This window comes from Meles meles, chromosome 4 (assembly GCF_922984935.1).
Source record: "Meles meles chromosome 4, mMelMel3.1 paternal haplotype, whole genome shotgun sequence".
NCBI lineage: Eukaryota > Metazoa > Chordata > Mammalia > Carnivora > Mustelidae > Meles > Meles meles.
This window is the reverse complement of record NC_060069.1, coordinates 75,494,338-75,507,380: the sequence shown is the minus strand read 5'-3', so window position 1 is coordinate 75,507,380 and position 13,043 is coordinate 75,494,338. Positions and strand designations below refer to the sequence as shown.

The following is a 13,043-nucleotide window of genomic DNA, read 5'->3' as shown; positions in this document are numbered from 1 at the left end:
TTGTGGGAGGTGTTAGTGAAATAAGGTGGACTAAGTGTGACTCAATAATTTTTATTATTGAAACTTGAGTAGATAAAAATGTAAGTCAGAGTAATCTAAAATTTGGTATAAAATTGGGATCTGATCTAAAAGCATTTCAAAATGATTATTGTATATGTTTTATCTTTTGTGACGAGTAATATTTGAAGGGCAATTATAATTTTTGTTTAAAATTGAAAATGCAATACATGGCTTGTGTTTTCTCAAATTATTCCTTTTTTATATTAATTTCTAAAAAAATCTTTTGGGCCTGTACCAAGATTTTAATCTATTTGATATTTCTTTTTGTCTTTTAGTTAATATAACTTGTTCACCATGGAAATATGGAATTTGTAGAGTTGCTCTTCAACTTTTTCTTTATTCTTCATCTCATTAATAGTATCATTGTTTATCCATGTAAGAACCTCTGGAAATGTTTTAGACTTTCCTCTTCTTACTTCTTATAGTGAATCATCCTTCTTCTTTTGAATTCATCATTCTTATAAGATTTTTTTATTTATTTATTAGTGAGAGTGAGCAAGAGAGAGTGCATGAGCAGGGGGAGGGGCAGAAGAAGGGAGAAGTGACTCCCCACTGATCAAGGAGCCCAATTGGGACTCGATCCCAGGACCGTTGGATCCTGGGATCATGATCTGAGCTGATGGCAGACGCTTAACTGACTGAGCCACCTGGGTAACCCTTGATTTAATCTTCTAATTATCATTTCAAACTACTATTTTTTCTCCGTGTCCCTATCTAGGCTGAACATTATTTCCCAGTTGGACAATAGTGATAGCCTACCAACCAATATCAGTACTTTTGGTCTCTTTGTCATCCAATCAACCCTGTAAGTTGTTATTGGCATTATCATTTTAAAATAGAAATCTAGTTATAATACTCCCCTGATTTCACCCCTTCCTGCCACAAGGTAAAGTCTCAAGTCCTTAGTTTGTCATTGTTTATCCATGTAAGAACTCAGTCACAACCTACCTTCACAGCACCTATGGCAGTTATTCCAGGCACTCTGGAATCTTCACTCTTCTAAGTAAATCCCATGATGGTTCAAGTTCCTCTGTAGTCAAGGTACCTCTGTAGTCATGTTGAATAAATCTGCTCTTCTCCACCCAGTGCAGATTCATTTACAGTCCCATCTTTGACTCAGAGTGAGTTCACTTTAATGACTCAGAGTGAGTTCTTCTCTCTTCTGCTCTTCCAGTTCTTTGAAGGGCACATTTATTTATCTTTGTAACTGCAACACATTTCCCTGACATATAATATGCATTTCAATTCTTTGGTGCTGAATGATAGAATGAGTGATTTGATTTTACAAATTAGGACACTGCAGCATTAGTGGTTAAGTAATAAAAGTTAACAAAAGAGCAGAGATGCATTTAAAAGAGGAATACAATTATGAATATGGTGGCTTTTTCACCAAAGCATCTCACTAATGTATGAATCTTGGTAATTTAAGTTAATTGATTTGAATGGCTTGACTTAATGATGATTACACTTAGGAAAAAAAATTGATTGATAACCGTCTTTTGAGAATAAGGAAGAAAAATGTACAAGGTTTAACTAATCTTTTAGTGGTACTCAGGATTTGTTTTTATTGAGAATGGTAAGATACACAGACCCAGAAATGACTGTTGTGAAGAAAGTTTATTATACTCAGTTCCGTAGAAGTTGGAGGAATGGCACACCATACAAGAGGGTCATGCAGGGAGACAATGGGTTTGGCTATGGGGCAGAGAGTGCAAGAGAAATTAGAGACAAGAGACTTTACTGTAATTTCCTCAGGAAGGAACCAGCAAGACTAGATAAGAAGATTTAGGATTAATTCATTTCAGTTTTTACAGCAGGCTCTGGGGCACAGAAGCTGGGTTGTCTGCTACCTGGCTCTGGGGTGATTAGAGCAGGTAGATAGTGGTCTGAACTGAGGCCCTAATAAAGGCAGGTGGTTAGCAGTGTGGGGTTTAGATTGGTTTGAATGTAAAAGGGGCTCACAAGTTGTTTACTATCCCTGTGAAAATTGGCTAACCCTGGGAGGGGTGGTCTCTTCAAGATTAGCAAGGATCCAAGATGACAAAGCATCAAAATACTGAAAATAAAAGATGTGGTTAGGACAACTGGAAATAGGATAAAGTGTGTGAAATGAATCTCAAACCATGATGAAGTAACTAAAAATGGGCGTTCATCCCTGCTTTTTGGACAAGAAAAAAAGAAAACAAAAATCTTTATTTGCAATTATTTGTCTATTGTGACCTATGAAGTAAATTGGTTAGTACTTGCAGCTGACAGAAAACAGCTCTGAAAGCAGAGGCTTTGTGTGCAGACAGCTCAAACTGCAAGACCTTATGACGGAAAAATGGAAAGCTCCCCCTCTGTCTGAAACAGTCAGAGGAAGCAGATCCAGTGGTAAGCTGCAGAGCAAGCACACCTTATCCACAGAAAAAAAAGCTCTCATGAATTAGTCAACCGCTATCATGGCAAAGGTTCTCGAGACTCTGGGAGAGGGTGGAGGTATGGCAGGGGCTGGATGATGTTTGTTCCTAAACCTTCTATGGTCTGCGCAATCCCTTCTATCAAATTACTGGCTATGGTGTGGTGCATTCTGTTTTCTTTTGCTTGAGATAAAGGGTGATGAATTAAAGCTTTGAAGCAAGGAAAGGTGAAAAACGAAAGAATATTTTTCACCCACTCTAGTTCAAAGCCATTTATAAGCACTACCTGTCTGGCCTGCTCCTCTATCCATCATCCTTTTATGCAATTCATCAATCCACTTTTGCTCATGGATAAGTAGTTACCTTCCATTTACACTCCACTGAAGTGTTATTGCCAGGGATATCATGGGGTCAGCTGGTGGCTTCTTTCATGTTAATGCCCAAATGAGGGACATGAATTAATGGAACCACAGGAAGCCAAGCTTCTCTAGCTTAAAGGATGCTGTCTTGAATTCTTAGAGGGTTGGGATGGTGAGAAAACAAGCTGCCCTTATTTAAAGAGTGATTCACTAGCACTGGAGACTTGTTTTGGGTAAAAAATCATATCAGTGCATAGTTTTAGTCCCCAAAGAAAATTAAATTGAAATTTGTGGCCAAGTTTCTTTCTCGACTGAGACAACCAGAGACTTCCTCTGACCTTCCTATAAAACAGGACATGCTTAGTGACTATGAAATCATGAAGGATTTTGGACTCCATTAACATTTCTTCTTTCTGGCCTACTGAATGTACACCACCCATAGCAGGAAGTCCTACCTGTCCATCTAAGAGATAAAGGATTCTAGGCTCTTGCTGCCTTCTCCTTCATTGCCTTTTTCTGTAGACTTGGTAAAGCAAGTGAGGAAGCTAAAGCTATATGACTTAAGGAAGCGCTTTTAAAATGGCACCCAGATGGGGGGAAATATGCTATTGGCGGCAATGATTCTGTTTGACAATACAAATGGACCATTTAGGATTTGATTAGGAAGAGATTCAGGGGCACTTGATTATAGTATAAAATCCCAGTAGATTGGAGATTATACAAAAAATAATTATAATTACTGTAATTGGAGAATGACTTAATTTTCTACCAGGGAGACCCTAAGGGCAAGGAATAAAATGAGGAAAGAAAGGGAATAGATAAGTTAATTAATGATCTCGGCCACAAAAATAGAGCGTTAAGGCTAAGAATGGATTTGAAATGATAAAAACAAGTACACATGTATACAAAGGACTTGTAGTTCCTCTCTGAATCTCTCCTAAATGGAACCCCATCTCTATACTTCTCCATATATAATTGCACAAGACTTTCCAGAGAGTTTAAGAAGCTGTGAAATTCATCAAAGGCAGTTTCCTATGGTTATCAACAAATAAATCTTGTTTTTACAATTTGTGACTTCTCTAAAAATGAAATATGTAGATGGCTTTATAGAATGTGAGTTAAAAACAAAAATAAACAAAAAACCCAAAATGCTGTTTTCTACCCTCTTTAAATTCTAGAGTCACTTATGAAAACCTTCTCTGTATAATGTGCAGAGCAGGGTCAAGCACAAAGATCTATAGCATGCATAGTTTCAGCTTAAAGTTGCTCAATCTCGTAGAGCAGGAGAGCCAAATAAACAAGGAACTGCCTTACAGGAGAAGAATAAAAACACCACATGAGTCCTAATGTCTCATAACGGGATTCAGCCAAAGAATACAAAATCTTTGTAGATAAGTTCTAGCTGTTACATCTGCTGAACTATGTGTTGTCCTAGTAACCTAGCTGAACCTGTTAATCTAGTGAAATATCCACTAAATGTAGTGGTGGTTTTATTTTTATTTATTTATTATTTTTTATTTATTTATTTTTTTGTGAGAGTATCTCTACTGCCACTCAAGCTTTTGTATGCAGTACAAACTCAGCACATTATTTGCTGAGCTGAACTAAAACAGAAGGTGTTTACTCTTAAAAGAGCCTTAGTAATTACATCTATTTTTCTATTCTGTTCTTAATAGGAGATTGACTTACACCTGGTAGCTAATGCTGAGATGTGCAGCTTGTAATTCTAATTCTCAGATTTTTAAAAATGCTTGTCAAAACTGAAATGACTTTATTGATACCACAATCTAGATGTTGAGGTCATTGATCAGTATTTTTGTTTGCTTATCATTTTTAAAGGTATCATTTGATAAAATTGACAGTTTTTCTTTTGGTGTTCGCTTCTGTGAATTTTTAGCACATTTGTATTTGTCTAACCACCACTATAGTCAGGATACAGAATGGTTTTATTAAAGTAAAAGATTCTCTATTGGTATTCTTTATATTCATTCTCTCCCCTCACACCCTTGACAACCACTGACCTCTTCGCCATCACAATGGTATTGTTGTTGGAGAAAGTCAGGTAAATATGTTGTGCAAGATGTATCTTTTTGAGACTGATTTCTTTTATTCAGTGTACTGTCTTTGAGATTCATTGACACTTTATGTATCACTAACTCGTTTTTTATTGCTGAGTAATATTTCATTGAATGACAACACCAGTACTTATATTCCAATTTACTTGTTGGAGGACATTTGGGGTGTTCTAGTTTTTAGTATTTATCACTAGAGTTGCTATGAACATTCATGTACTTATTTTTGTGTGAAGACAAGATTTCATTTTTCTAGGGTAGCATTCAGGGATTGGATTACTTGGTCATTTTGTTGAATGTATAACACACCATCTTACAGCTTTTTTGAATTTGTTATTTATTTATTTATTTATTTATTTATTTATTTATTTATTATTAACATATAATGTATTTTTATCCCCAGGGGTACAGGTCTGTGACTCCCCAGGTTTACACACTTCACAGCACTCACCATAGCACATACCCCCGCAATGTCCGTAACCCAATCAGCCTCTCCCTACTCCCCTCCCCCCAGCAACCCTCAGTTTGTTTTGTGAGATTAAGACTCTCTTATGGTTTGTTTGAATTTGTTATTTAAAAAGAATTCCTTTCTGTTTCTTTTGGATGGAGGTAATGAAATTGGGGATTTAGATGGCTAAGTTTAGCAGTCACATTTCCAGAGTTTTCTCAGAATATAATACACAAAAAAACCTCACAGGTAATTTAGACTTTGGAAAATCCAGAGTGATCTAAATGAAATTAGGAGTTACTCCCAATATTTTGCTAAATTTCTAATTTTTGATGACACTCTAGTGATAGCTTTTTAAGGTAAGATATAGCTGTCTGAGAAAGTATAATATAAAAAAATGAAGTCCTAATACTCCATGATATACAGTTATATAAGTGTTTATAATTCATTTTCATGATCCACACAGGTATTTAAATGTATGGAAGGAGGTGAATTAGGCAAAAATAAAACTCTGTGGTGACTCACTATATTGCATTAAAGTGCCTTTTAGTATATATTAATAATTTATTCATATAACGTAGAAAAGAAAATTGTTAACATGCTAACACTAATCCCAAATTAGTATTTTCCTATGTCCCATCTATGGATCACCAAATCACCAGAAAGCAAATAGGTAATAAGAAGTATTATGTAAATGAGTTGACTTCTATGGACATTTTCATTTGGCATTTGATCAGTGGTATTGATGACAAAATCCCCTTTTTTATTATTTTGAAGAATATTAAAAGAAGATTAAAATTACTGTCTCCATTGATTTCTTGCTAAAACAAAAAAATAGCTATAGTAGTTTAGTCTTTTAACTGGACTTAACAGTGTCTTTACAGAAACAGTGGTGTTTCAAGCATGGTTAGTAATATTTTAATTCAACACAAGAACAAAAAATGGATTTTATTGCTCTCTGCTTTATGGATCATGAATTTAACTGAACTAAGTCGTCAAAAGATGTGTGAAAAATGCCTCTGTAGTGGGCTGTTGACCGCATTTACTTCTGTATTTTACTAATGCTATTTTTCATTTTAGCCGAGTTAGCCTTTTGTAGAATTAGCATCTATCCCTAAACACCTATATGTATCACCACAAAATGGGGAAACAATCAACCACTCTATTTACCTCAGCTCATTGAACAACACTTTACTTACATGTGTATGTAGAAGATAAACCTAATTTGGCAAAACTGAGCAACAGACTATTGATTCACTTTTAAAACATAAACCAACCACCTTAAAATGTTGAGAACCATGAAACGACAGTATTGAAGGTAATACTAGTAGCTTAAGGGAGGAACACATCATTTTCTCTTTTCAATTCGACTTCCTGACCGAATTCCAGTGTATGATCCTTAATGAGATGAACTGGGTGGTCTAGCCAATTCAAACACAGTCCATTACTTTCTCAGTTATAAACATCTTTTTATTTCACAAAGGCCATGTGTTGACTGCTTATAACCTCTTTAATTCTAATACCCTTAAATCCAATAGCTGTTTTAGACTGGAGAGCTACAAATCCAAGGTTTCTCAGTAGACAAAACAAAAGGCAATTCTACTTTTGCTGTGGGTTGGGACATGCTAATGCACTACGAAGACATCATTCATGGGTCACCAATCTTCCCAAAGATAACTTCTCATCCTGGAGTCCTGCCCTATATTGTATGCATATTTTGGTCCTTACAACATGTCTTCTTTTTCATATCTATCTTTTTTTAAAGATTTTATTTATTTACTTGACAGAGAGAGAGAGAGAGACACTTGACACACTTGACAGAGTGAGAGAGGGAACATGAGAAGGGGGTGTGGTAGAGGGAAAAGCAGGGCTTCTGCAGAGCAGGGAGCCTGATGTGGGGCTCACTCCCAGGATCCTGGGATCATGACCCAAGCTAAAGGCAGATGTTTAATGACTGAGCCACCCAGGTGCCCCACTTTTTCATAACTATGAAGTAGATTTATGCTCAGAGCATTGAGTGAGAAATGGTCACCTCTAGTATGGATTCAGCCTAGAGTCCTTTGTCAAATCATCGAGTCTGTAGAAGTTCATATATTAGATGCCTTTCTGCCATCCAATGAATTCTTGCTTCCTTTGTCTACTATATATCCCATTCCACTTCTGTGGGTTCAAATGTTAATTTCAATGTGATTTTGCTAACTGAAAATGCTGCTAGTCACAGATCTCAAGAAGGTGGCAACAATTATCATCCAGTTGTAGTTTCTTGGAGTGTTGTGGTTACAAAACTTCGGAGACCACATTTGACTTTAAGGGCAAAAAAATATTAGGATAAAGGCCATTCCGGCGGGTGTTTATATTTTGATGGGGAACTTTTGAAACGAAAAAAAAAAAAAAAATGCCTCTAGAACTCACGAACATAAAATTATAGATAAAATACAGAAATTTTACTTTTTTGTTTTGTTTTGTTTTGTTTTTAATGGAGTAGTGAGTTAGGCCTCACTACTATATATATAGTGTATATACTATATATATAGTGTGTGTGTGTGTATATATATATATATAGAGAGAGAGTATATAGTATAGAGATATATAGAGCCTGTGCAGAAGGAAACTTTATCTTTCTTCTGAAACTTGTTCACTGATAAACTCTGCTCTCATTTTACATTAGTTAAATATATTTCTAGAAGTTTTCTTTTCTTTCTGTTCAGAAACTTTCCTCTCTAATGGCTGTTATGAGTTCACTCATTATTTTTAACTCTATGAATTAAAATTGGAGTGTTTTGGTCCTACAGTATTGGGTCTGGGAAAGAACAACCTTCAGATCTAATAAGTAGATACAGATTTGATAAATGACTTACACTTTACAGTTTTAAGAACTCTACTGCCTTAATACTTACATTTTGATTTGTAGAAGAATGCTTCATGACATAGTAACTGTGCTTGGCAATTTCTATTTTAAAAAATTGCTTTAAAAACATGGGATCTCCTGTTTTTTAAATAATAAACCATTTACACTAGCATAAAAAATGTCTCATAAAATGTCCAGTGTCCTTAAAATCTGCTATCAAAAGCCATATTACTTTAATTTTACATAATTGTTTTTATTCATTTTTAAAATTTTTATTTGCATTTATTCTGTGCAAATTTACTCCCGGGCCATAAGTTTTTGTTTCTTCAGTTTCTTCTGGGATATCTTTTTCTTCCGTGCAACCTCCTCTTCTGGTTTAGGAACAATCTGCTCTTTTTCAGTAAGGATCGTCTCAATGTGGCAGGGAGAGCTCATGTATGGGTTAATCCGACCATGAGCCCTGTAATTCCTATGCCGCATCTTGGGGGCTTTGTTCACCTGAATGTGCTCAATGACCAGAGAATCGACATCTAAACCCTTAAGTTCAGCATTACTCTCTGCGTTTTTAAGCATGTGCAGTCAAAATTCAGCACTCTTCTTGGGCCACCGACCTTGTGTCCAGCCCCACTGTTTGGCCTGGGCACACCTACCACCTCCACCATTGTAGCGACAGAATGGCACACACTGCTTCTGCAAAGTGAGGTCTTTCAGATACTTGGTGGCTTTTCGGATATGCATACCCTTGATGGCCTGGGCAGTTTCACGTGTGTTCTTAAAGTGAACACGGAGATTTGAACCTCTTGACTTGCATGATTTCGTAGGGTTTTCCGGGTCAAGCGAATAGCGAACCATTTTCAGAGGTCACCCCAGGCCGCTGAGAGGAAGAGCTTTATTCATTTATTTTAAGATTTCTTTTACATACTGTTGTTACACTTTAAATGGAAGGCAAAGTATAACAATGCACTGAGAATTTAATTGGCGTATATTTGAGAGTTTTTAAAAAGAATATAGAAAGTAAATTATGTCTGCCTGCTTATTTGTTTATAAGTAAACATACGATTGTTTTAGTATTTCACAATCTACTCTTCATGTTTTTATTATGTATTTTCTTTTCTTTCTTTTACTTTAAGTGTTTGTTTTAAAATGTTTAAAACATCTCTTAAATGTCTTACAATCTGTAAGAGCATTAAGTGGTTTAGAATGTTTATCCTCATGGAAAAAGGGAATGGTTAAGTTCAGTACAGTACATTATTGATTGAATGCTTTAAGAAAGAAAAAAAGTTATTGCTTTCTGGGCTTTTGTTGAAGTCAGAACTGCCTCAAATCCATGACATGAAGTTGTCAGGGAGACAGTGCTAAGCAACATTTTAATTGTTCTCACCCTCGAAAGAACTGTAAAAATGGCCTGACCTTCTTTCCTTCATAATGAAGCTTTTGTTTTATTTATGCAGAAGGGAAAGGTTAGGCAGAAGAGAATGAAATTACAGTGTTTCAAATCTTCCACATTCCTGGTATTTCCCTCTCCCTGTCAGTCTCTCTTGAGCATCCACCGAATAAGTAATACTTCATGAAGGGGTAGACAGTGGAAAAAGGGAGAAGACTTTCTCATGGAGTTTTGAGTATTTAAATACTGTGAAAGAATTATCAGCTAAAAATGTGACTTATTTACTTTTCCACAGCACATTATTGACAAGTTAAAACTGTATTTCTAATGTTCCCATCAGTACCCATGGCTCAAATAACAATAAAATAATGTCTTCCAGGGGGATTCATTCTTCTATTCATTCACTAATTTGTCTGTAAGGTAAATATTTAATGTGAATTTTCAGTGAATCATGGTATAAATATTCCCACCATGGCCAATTTCAAGTACTATGATAGACACTGTGTATTCAACAGGGAACAAGATGGCACAGACTTATTTGACAGGCTTCTATGTAGGGGTATAGAGAGATACACATTAAACCCAAAATTATACAAATGAATTAACAAGTGAGTCCTACAGAAAAGAAGTACAAAGTGAACAAATAAAAGAGGGACAGGAAAGAGGTTGGGAAAGGGAACTTGGATAAGATTTATAGAACTAATTTAATTATAAACAATTTTATCTACCTCAGCCAACTCTACAAAACTGACATACATGCATTCTTAGGTTTAAATTTATTCTTTCATGAATTTTGATAACAATGTAAACAGAATGTGTATGTGTGTGTGTGTGTGTGTGTGTGTGTGTGTGTGTGTGTTGTTACAAATTTTAAAGATCTAAGAATATTTGCAGTTTACAAATCATAAACTTAAAATATACTTTGTGGTAAATTCCGTATAACCAGTTGACTCTTCCAGTATGCTTGCATTATTTTTTGCTGAACTCTTATCTATATAGCTAAACCATAGTTGTGATTGACAAAAGTAAAGTTTGAACATAAATATTGGTTGGTATTTTCATTTGCACTGACAAATAAGACAAAAAGAAGATAATGAAAATATGTTTGGAACTTTATTAGTTCTTCAGTGATGTGAGCAACTGTTTTATCAAATGAGATAACAGTATTAAGACTTGCAAGGCTATTTCCTTGAGTTTTTGTGCTATTCACAATATGACTATACACATGCCTACTTTTGAGTTTACTCTGTACTCTTAAAATTCTTTCCATCACTTTCTTAAGTCTAGACCATCAACAAAACAGTAAACCAAGTCCTGTTCTGTGGTCTTTACAGTGTTAAGACTCCCACAATGGCTTATTTTTAACAATGTGGTCCCTGAACGTAGAGTTGAGAAAAGATGTGAAGTAGCACACCTTTGTGTAGTATTTCCATCCCTACACATGCACTAGTAGAAATCAGCACAACAGCATATATGGTAGAAAGATATAGTAAAAGTATTAAGTGATTATAAAATTTGACTATACTTGTGTTTCTTTAACTCAGCAAATGCTCACAAATGCCTGAAATTTTAACAATCAAGTGGCTCCAGTACACCAGCAAGGAGTATTTAGCAAAATAAACTCTTAAGGAAAATTTGTTACTACCCATCTCAGTTCTGGCTCTAAGATTTTGTTCTTAGAGCTAACTTGGTTAAGAAATAGGAAAATTTTTCATAGGTTCAGGAAGAACAAAATGATGTTCAGATTTTCATCCAGAGGTCCAGGGTTTTGGCACTAGGTTCCTTGTTTTACTTTCAGAGTCTAGCAACACCTAGTCTACTTGATGGACAAAATTCTTTTACTTTGGGTATTCCTACCTGAAACTTAGTCACTCTGAAGGAACAGATGCTCTCTACATTCAAAATATTCTGGAGTTTGTACTCTAAATTTTGCCACAATAATTTAAATGCCACACTTTCTAATGCCTTTATTCACACCGAAGTACAATTAATGATGTCCGCATTGCTTTGTGTGTGGATATCTAGCCTCTTTGATGCTACTTCTTTGCAGATACCATTTTTGGCTTCAAGATGTTGGCTGTAAAATCCACCTGGGCAAATTTTGGATACTATATGTAGTTGACACTCTAGTTAGCCTTCAATTAAAAAAATCATCAAATAAATATGTGAATGAGTGATAACACAGTTGTTTTTCTTGACCTGATAGGTGTCCTTGCAAAACATATGTGCTGTGGGGCTGACATTTCATATGAACTGAAACCATGAGCCCAAGTCATATGTTTGTCCCTCATCTTCATTACTTGAAAGTGAGCTAATCATTTTGCCTTACCACTTTGTATAGACTAGTTCCAGCATTAAGTATTTAGTCTCATCAAAGTATCCTGTTTTCTGAATCTTTCTCAACTGAATTCTATACTTGTTTAATAATTGTTGATATCTTTATGATCAAAGACTCATAAAGCCTACTCATATGCCTTGATGCTCTTTTGCTTCATTTATCAAAAATATTTCAAGCCCCAATAATGTAGGAAATGGGAGGTTGAGAATGGGAGTCACAAACATGCTTAAGTTACGATCAATGCCTTTTAAGACTTGACAGAATGATGATAAGAGAGATAAAGGCACATAAACAGACTATGGAATGTAGTAAGTGCTGTTGCAGGACTGTGGACAAATTGTTCTAGGAACAGACTTTGAAGCAGCAGATTTCATTTTATCATACAGGCTACCCTCCATTTAAAAGGGAATTATAAAAGGAGAAAATGGGGTTCTTAGGTTTAGGAAAGGAAATACTTCCCTATATATTTTAAAACACTTATTATCTTTCAGGTTCTGAAGGAGTTAAGATTTTGTTTTTGTTTTTATATTGTACATAAAGTTACTATAAATCATTCAAGACTATATATTAGTATTTTGATTCCTATTTTTTTTTAAGATTATTTATTTATTTATTTATTTATTTGACAGAGAGAGAGAGAGAGATCACAAGTAGGCAGAGAGGCAGGCAGAGAGAGGAGGAAGCAGGCTCCCTGCGGAGCAGAGAGCCCGATGCGGGGCTCGATCCCAGGACCCTGAGATCATGACCTGAGCCGAAGGCAGCGGCTTAATCCACTGAGCCACCCAGGCGCCCCTGATTCCTATTTTTAAAGTTAAAGATAACACTATTTATAATCTTTTCAAAAGTCCAGAGTCTTGGAATAATTGAAGCAGTGTTTCATTTCTAAGTAAATATTAGTGTTTTTCAGATACTGGTAGGCGCCTACTAAATGGAAGTTATACACAGAAGTAATAAATAACAGGAGAGAGGAAATGAAGGATAGGCATAGAGAGAGACCTCCCACACTGAATTTCACTTTCTATAGTTGAAAGAATAGTTCATTGAATCATAGCTATTTATATTTCTAAGTGCAGCACCAATATAATTAGGCGGCTAATATTATATTGTATTAGAAACTGAATTAAGCTTGTAAATT

The 13,043-nt window shown here is 35.4% G+C and overlaps 1 pseudogene; it reads right to left on the bottom strand.

Annotated features, from left to right (window-relative positions):
• Positions 1-8,454: 8,454 nt before the first annotated feature.
• LOC123940319 lies at positions 8,455-9,072 on the bottom strand (annotated as a pseudogene).
• Between the last annotated feature and the right edge of the window lie 3,971 nt (positions 9,073-13,043).